General features: G+C 40.9%; 1 pseudogene; it reads right to left on the reverse strand.

The window, feature by feature from the left end:
- Positions 1 to 6,109: 6,109 nt before the first annotated feature.
- On the reverse strand, positions 6,110 to 6,714 carry LOC123460292 (annotated as a pseudogene).
- Between the last annotated feature and the right edge of the window lie 636 nt (positions 6,715 to 7,350).

Below are 7,350 nucleotides of genomic sequence, written 5' to 3' on the forward strand. Positions count from 1 at the left end.
TTTTTTCAACCTTGAACTTTAATTTGAAACATTTTCAGATGTTTGAGGGAAAACATCCTCTTGAAATGGGTCCTTGTGCTTGTCTTCTGGCCTCCTAGGTGGGTGTTTTTTTGTTCATTTGGGGTTTTCTTTTGTGTGTGGGTTTCTGTACGTGTGTTTATATGTTTGTGAGTGTACATGTGTGGGGGGTGTACATCCATATGTGTATTCATGTGGAGGCAAAAATTTAGTATCAGGTGTCTACCTTTATTTTTTTTTAATTTTTATTTATTTATTTGACAGCGACAGACAGAGAGAGAAAGAGGCAGAGAGAGAGAAAATGGGAGCTCCAGGGCCTCCAGCCACTGCAAACGAACTCCAGAAGCATGCATGTGCCACCTTGTGCATCTGGCGTCCGTGGGTCCTGAGGAATTGAGCCTCGAACCAGGGTCCTTAGACTTCACAGGCAAGCGCTTAACCACTAAGCCATCTCTCAAGCCCCCCCCTCTTTTTTTTGTTAGATAGAGTTTTCACTCTAGTCCAGGCTGACCTGGAACTCACCATGTAGTCTCAGGGTGGCCTCCAACTCATGGTGATCCTCCTACCTCTGCCTCCCAAGTGCTGGGAATAAAGGCGTTCGACACCATGCTGGGCTTCTACTTTTTTTTTTTTTTTTTTTTAACCCAGGCTCCTCATTAAACCTTGAGGTCACTGGTGCAGCTAGACCTGCTGGCCAGCTAGCCCCAGGGGCCCTCCTGTCTCCACTTCCCCAGTGCTGGGATTTCAGGAAGTACTTCTGCCGCTGGCTTTTGATAAGTAGTGAGGATCTGAACTCGTCCTGGTGCCTGCAGAGCAAGCACTTTACTGGCTAGCCCACCTCTCTAGCCCCTAGATGTGGATTGCTGAAGCCTACCCCTATGTTTGTCATTGCTTCCAGCACCATAAGAGCAAACTCCCAGCAGAGGACAGGAGAATCCAAGACCACCAAGGGAAAGAGAGCAGAAAAACACTGTACACAAGGGAGTTAGGAAATTTTGCCCAAATGCATTGGGAAGAAGCCAAGGATCAGGTATGGGACAGCCTCCTTGACTTTTGTTCCAAGAAGAATAGCATATAAAATTGGATTAATTAATCAAAACATTCACTTATGATCATCATTTGATGTATTATATATTGGGATAATGAAATTGTTTTGGAAACTACCATGGTGTTTATGTGAATATACTGAAAGCTGCTTTTAAAAATAACTTGCAGATGGGCTGGAGAGATGGCTTAGCGGTTAAGCGCTTGCCTGTGAAGCCTAAGGACCCCGGTTCAAGGCTCGGTTCCCCAGGTCCCACGTTAGCCAGATGCACAAGGGGGCGCACGCGTCTGGAGTTCGTTTGCAGAGGCCGGAAGCCCTGGCGCGCCCATTCTCCCTCTCTCTCTCTCTCTCTCTCTCTCTCTCTCTCAGCCTCTTTCTCTCTCTGTCACTCTCAAATAAATAAATTAAAAAAAAAAATAACTTGCAGAGGCTGGAAGACTGCAAAGTCATAGGACCCAGGTTTGATTCCCCAGTATCCACATAAGCCAGATGTACTAGATAGTGCATGTGTCTGGAGTTTGCTTGCAGCAACTGGAGGCCCTAACATGCCCATTGTCTCTCTCTCTGTCTCTTTCTCCCTCTCACAAATAAATAAATAAATAAAAATATATTTTTTTTTAAATTTTTTATTTATTTATTTGAGAGTGACAGAGAGAAAGACAGATAGAGGGAGAGAGAGAGAATGGGCGAGCCAGGGCTTCCAGCCTCTGCAAACGAACTCCAGACGCGTGCGCCCCCTTGTGCATCTGGCTAACGTGGGACCTGGGGAACTGAGCCTCGAACCGGGGTCCTTAGGCTTCACAGGCAAGCGCTTAACCGCTAAGCCATCTCTCCAGCCCATAAAAATATTTTTGACTAGCCTATAGAAAACAGTAATACAAATGATTCTTGCCCAAGTGAATTTAAGTAAATTTGGCCTATATGGATAACCCTGATATGATTAGAATATGAATATTTTTCAATGATTGTAATTTATATGTAACTTATGTGTTATATGGCAATGTTTTTATTATACCTTTACTATGTTTATATTTATTACATAAAATACATTAAATTACATGCCTGTACATCTGCTCTTCAAATTCTCCTTTGAACTAGTCTTAACATCTTTCTGTTTCCTTCAGCCATGATGCAGTTGAAGAAAATCTTTGATGTGGGCTGGAGAGATAGCTTAGTGGTTAAGGTGCTTGCCTGGAAAGCCAAAGGACCCAGGTTTGATTCCCAGGACCCACATAAGCCAGATGTGCAAGGTGGCACATGCATCTGGAGTTCATTTGCAGCAGCTGGAAGCCCTGGAACACCCCTTCTCTTTCTCTCTGTATCTCTCGCTCTCATAAATTAAAAAAAAAAAATCTTTGATGCATGTGCACTTTTGTGTTTTCAATAAAACCATGCTTTTAGCATCTTGAAAATTAACCTTCAGTAATAAGGGGCATGTGAGAGTTGGGCGTGGTGGCGCATGTCTTCAATCCCAGCACTGGGGAGGCAGAGGTAGGAGGATCACTGTGAGTTCAAGGCCACCCTGAGACTACAGAGTGAATTCCAGGTCAGCCGGGCTACAGTGAGATACTACCTTGAAAAAAACAAAAAAAGAAGAAGGGGCATGTGGCTGGGAAATTGCTGTAACTAATTTGTGATAGTTGAACTATGGAAAGAGGACAAATAAAAGGACCTTCTTTGTAGATACTTCTCATTTTCTCCCTAAACATATTCCGACCCCAAGAGAAGATGCTAGTCCCTTGGCCTGAGGCTCTTGGCCAATCACACAAGGAGAAGCTAGCCTGGTCTAGGACACATCTGCCTGCTGAGAACACCCAAGCAAGGGACATCTCCTCTATGTGGCCACAACCTCAGCAGTGATTAGAAGTCTGAGAAAGATCATAGGAACAAAGCACTGAGCATGTGTGACAGCAACAGAGAGATTCAGGATGAAAGCACACCTTGGGTTCAAGGGAGCAGGAGAAACGCTGGCTTGTGGTAACATGAACAGAGCTGACAGGAGACTGCCGGACTCTATTCTCACAGGAGCTTCATGGGGAATTGAACCAGGGTCCTTGGACCTAATGATAGGACTAATGATAAGGAGATGGAAACATTACTTTGCTCTGACCAGAACCTACTGTGTTGAATTATCATACTGTGTGCCAAAAATACACAGTGATCACATGTTAATCAAAAAGTGTCACCACACCTGGTGTTACACACTGGAAATCACAGCACTCAGGAGGTAGAGGCAGAAGGATCATGAGTTCAAGGCCAACATGCCCTACATAATTATGGGCTACAAAAGAAGATCCTGTCTCAAATCTAAAATTGTTAGAAAGGTAGTGACTCACACCTGCGATCCTAAAGATTCCAGACTGGAAAAATTAACCAGACTTTGTCTGAAAAATAGAAATAAGGAAGGGTGGCTGGAGAGATGGCTTAGCGGTTAAGGCATTCAGCCAAAGGACCTTGGTTCGACTCCCCAGGACCCACAAAAGCCAGATGCACAAGGTGCACATGCATCTGAAGTTCGTTTGCAGTGGCTGGAGGCCCTGGTGTACCCATTTTCCTTCTCTGTCTGCCTCTTTCTCTCTAGCTATCTCAAATAAATATTTTTTTAATTATTAAAAAAATTAAGGAAGGGCCAGGGATATAGCTCAACAGTCTCAACAGTAGGATGCTTACATAGCATGTGGAAGGCCCTCTAATTAAAACCCAATACCAGGAAAATGTTGTTAAAATTGTTAAAATATCTAAGAAAATGTTACTTATCATGACTTTCACTCAGTAGTCTCTGGCTGGCCTCGAACTTACAGTGATCCTCCTACCTCTGCCTCCCAGTGCTGGGATTAAAAGTATGTGACACCATGCCCAGCTCTTACTGTGACTTATTTATTGCACACTATATATACATCTCAAATATCACACTGTGCCCCATATATCTATACAAGTAAAATTTGTGGTACTGGGGATTGAATGCAAGGCATCACACATGCTTGGCATTTGCTGAACAACTAAGCTAATGGCCATACACAAATAACAATGTTCATAAAAAGGAAAATGGAGCCAAGCATGGTGGTTCACGCCTTTAATCCCAGCACTGGGGAGGGAGAGGTAGAAGGATCACTGTGAGTTGGAGGCCACCCTGAGGCTACATAGTGAATTCCAGGTCAACCTGGACCAGATTGAAACCCTACCTCAGGAAAAAAAAAAAAAAAAAAAAAAATAGGGACTTGAGGGGGTAGATCAGCAGGTAGGAGCATCTGATTCTTTTTTTTTTTTTTTAATTTTATAAACATTTTATTTAGAAGTTTTATACAAATTGAATATTGTTTTTCACTTTACTTGGTACTTTTGTTATAATTATATAAATAAAACACAGTGATTATTTTCACTAAGTCTCCTATGAGAGGTTACCAAAAATCCCTTGAATTAATCCCAGTGTACCTTCATAAATATGATCATTTTCTGTGTATGACATTGACAGGAAGTCTGAGAATTCCTATGCAAGCTATACAGTGTCAAATATGGAATTATCTAAAATATATGTATTGCATCTCACTTTGGGTGAGAGACACCTTCATTATAAAAATAGTAGAAAGGAATTAGAGAAATTGTGATGGATTATCATGAAGTCTACTTTTACAAAATGGTTTCAAGATAAGAGTTCTACAATATATATGGCATATATACATATACATATATTATATTCTACCATATAAATATATATTTAAAGTTAAAGCACAAAACTAAAAAGTACTTAAACAAAATTGATGAAAACCATCAATCTGCTGCCATAATTCCATCACCAATTTGAAGACAAAAGAGACATTAAAAACCCAGTGATGACTTCATATACTAATGTGAATTATTTCCCTTAAATAAATGGTTATGAAGAACTGGCCAATGTCTCCATCTGTTCTCCTGCTCTCGTCTTGCCATTTTCCCTGAAATCTGTCTGATCCATCGTATTCTCTAAGGGTCTATCACCTGGAATCCCCCAGAGGACTCGACATTCCCATATGACACCAATCCCAGACACTGGCACTGAAACTGTACATGTGACTCTTCAGACCCAGACCCCAAGAACAGACACCCCATGCCATTTCCTCGACTATATCCAAGCACATGAGCAACTGGTTATGTATGAAGGGGACATATTCACAATAACAGTAGTTAGCAGCCAGTGTGTGCAAACGAGTAAGATCACCTCCCACATAGGATACAATGGTAATAAATGCCCTAAGTAAGGTAGTCTCAAATATTAAGTTTATATGAAAAAAATTGAAATAAAATTCCTCAAGCAATTAAGAGTGCTTGGAAAAAGGAAATTTTAAAAAATAAAATATAAATCATTCTTAATGCTATTGTGAGTTATTCCTAACATAGCACTTTTGTGATGAGGTGTCATAGACATTTTATTTCTAGATCACCTGAAATCGTAATAAATATATAGTTTGTAGAAAACAATCTTATTGAAATGTCCCTTATGTTAAATTAAAAGGTAAAATTAAAAGCTCAACCTAGCAGCTTTTAATTCATCAAAATCACTTAATAATTTCTACCCTATCTTTGGTTATTTTCCTTAACCACAATCCTTAAAAAAAAAAAGAAAATTCAGGACAATAAGACAGATACATTGTATCTAGTCTGAAATTACAGTACTATTAAGGATATTAAAATACCTAGCATCATGTATGAACTCTGAACTTGTTACATAAATTTGAATTCATTTACATCTTTAAAAACTGAACATTTAGGAAAGGCATTAGTGATATAAGATATACTTCACATTCAAAATTGTTGGTTATCACAAAGCAGTTTCCAGCCTGTAAGTATATCAAATGGCAACAACAAAAAAAAAAAATTGCAACTAATTTTTTTAATTAGCTTAAAGGTCTAAGGAATTAAAATACTGCAAACAACTGATCAGTCTGTTTAGTTATGCAGCCATTATTCCAAGCAACTGAACCCACAAAAAGTACCCAGATGCAGTGTAATACAGGCATGTAGAAATTATAAATATCTTGTCCTAAACAACTTGCATTCTTTCTAGTTCATAACGAATCCCTTTATGTTGTTTTTGGCATGGTGCCAGAGGCTCTGTGGAGATTGGATGTAAGGCATTGCTGATTCGGAGGTTCACAACACGTAGCCCTTGGAGTTTTCAAGTAGATGAACTGTTAAAATGTAGGCTTGCTCATGTACTCTTCCATTGTCTCCTGCAGCATGTCAGAGTCCTCAATGGCTTTGACAGCAGATTTCTTGGATGTTTCCTGAATTTCTCCACCTATGATAAACTCGTCCAGGATAAAGTATGCCTTTTCAAAATTAAAGATTTGTCCAGCAACTCCACGTACCGGTGTACAATCTCTAGGGTCAAGAGCTCATTGTCTTGATTTTCTATTGCACAGCAAAAATATAAACTAGCATACCTTTTATAAACAAGTTTTAGCTCCTTCCAGTCAACAAAACTGTTTGTCCTGTGACCACGAGCCAGAATGATCTGAATGATTTCCCGGGTGAGCTTTTTCCTCTCTTTGTCAGGGAGAGTGGCATACCACTTCTGCAGCCGCAATTTTCCTTGTCTACTGAAGAGCAAGATGAAATGTATCATGGTGCCCGACGAGGCCCGGCCCGCTGCGCCCGCAGGTGCGCGCCCGCCTCACTCCATGGCTGCTTCCCACAATCGAGCATCTGATTCTTAAGCATGAGGGCCTGAGAGGGACTGAGACCATCTGAGTTCAAATTCCACAGGACCCATGTAAAAAGTTTGGTATGGGCTGTAGAGATTGCTTAGTGGTTCAAGCACTTGCCTGAGAGGTCTAAGGACCCTGGTTCAATTCCCCAGTGTCAGATGCACAAGATGGCACATGCATCTATCTGGACTTCATTTTCAGTGGCTACTGGCCCTGGCACACTTATTCTCTCTGTATCTGCCTCTCTCATAAATAAATATATAAAAGTTGGATGTAAGTCTGAAGAGATTGCTTAGTGGTTAAGGTGCTTTCCTGAGAAGCCTAAAGATGCATGTTCAACTCCCCAGGTCCCATGTAAGCCAGATGTCCAAGGTAAGGCATGCACAAGGTTGTGCATGCACACAAGGTGGTGCACACATCTGGAGTTCGATTGCAGTGACTGGGGGCCCTGACATGCCAATTCTCTCTCACACATTCATTTAAAAAAAAAAAAGTTGGGTGTGGACATGAAGTATGTAATCCAAATCCTGTAGTATACATATTGCAGAATGCATTGGTGTTGCAATTACCTTCTCATTGCTAGGAGAAACACCAACCAGAAGA

The sequence above is a fragment of the Jaculus jaculus genome, chromosome 4, assembly GCF_020740685.1.
Source record: "Jaculus jaculus isolate mJacJac1 chromosome 4, mJacJac1.mat.Y.cur, whole genome shotgun sequence".
In the NCBI taxonomy this organism is placed as follows: Eukaryota; Metazoa; Chordata; class Mammalia; order Rodentia; family Dipodidae; genus Jaculus; species Jaculus jaculus.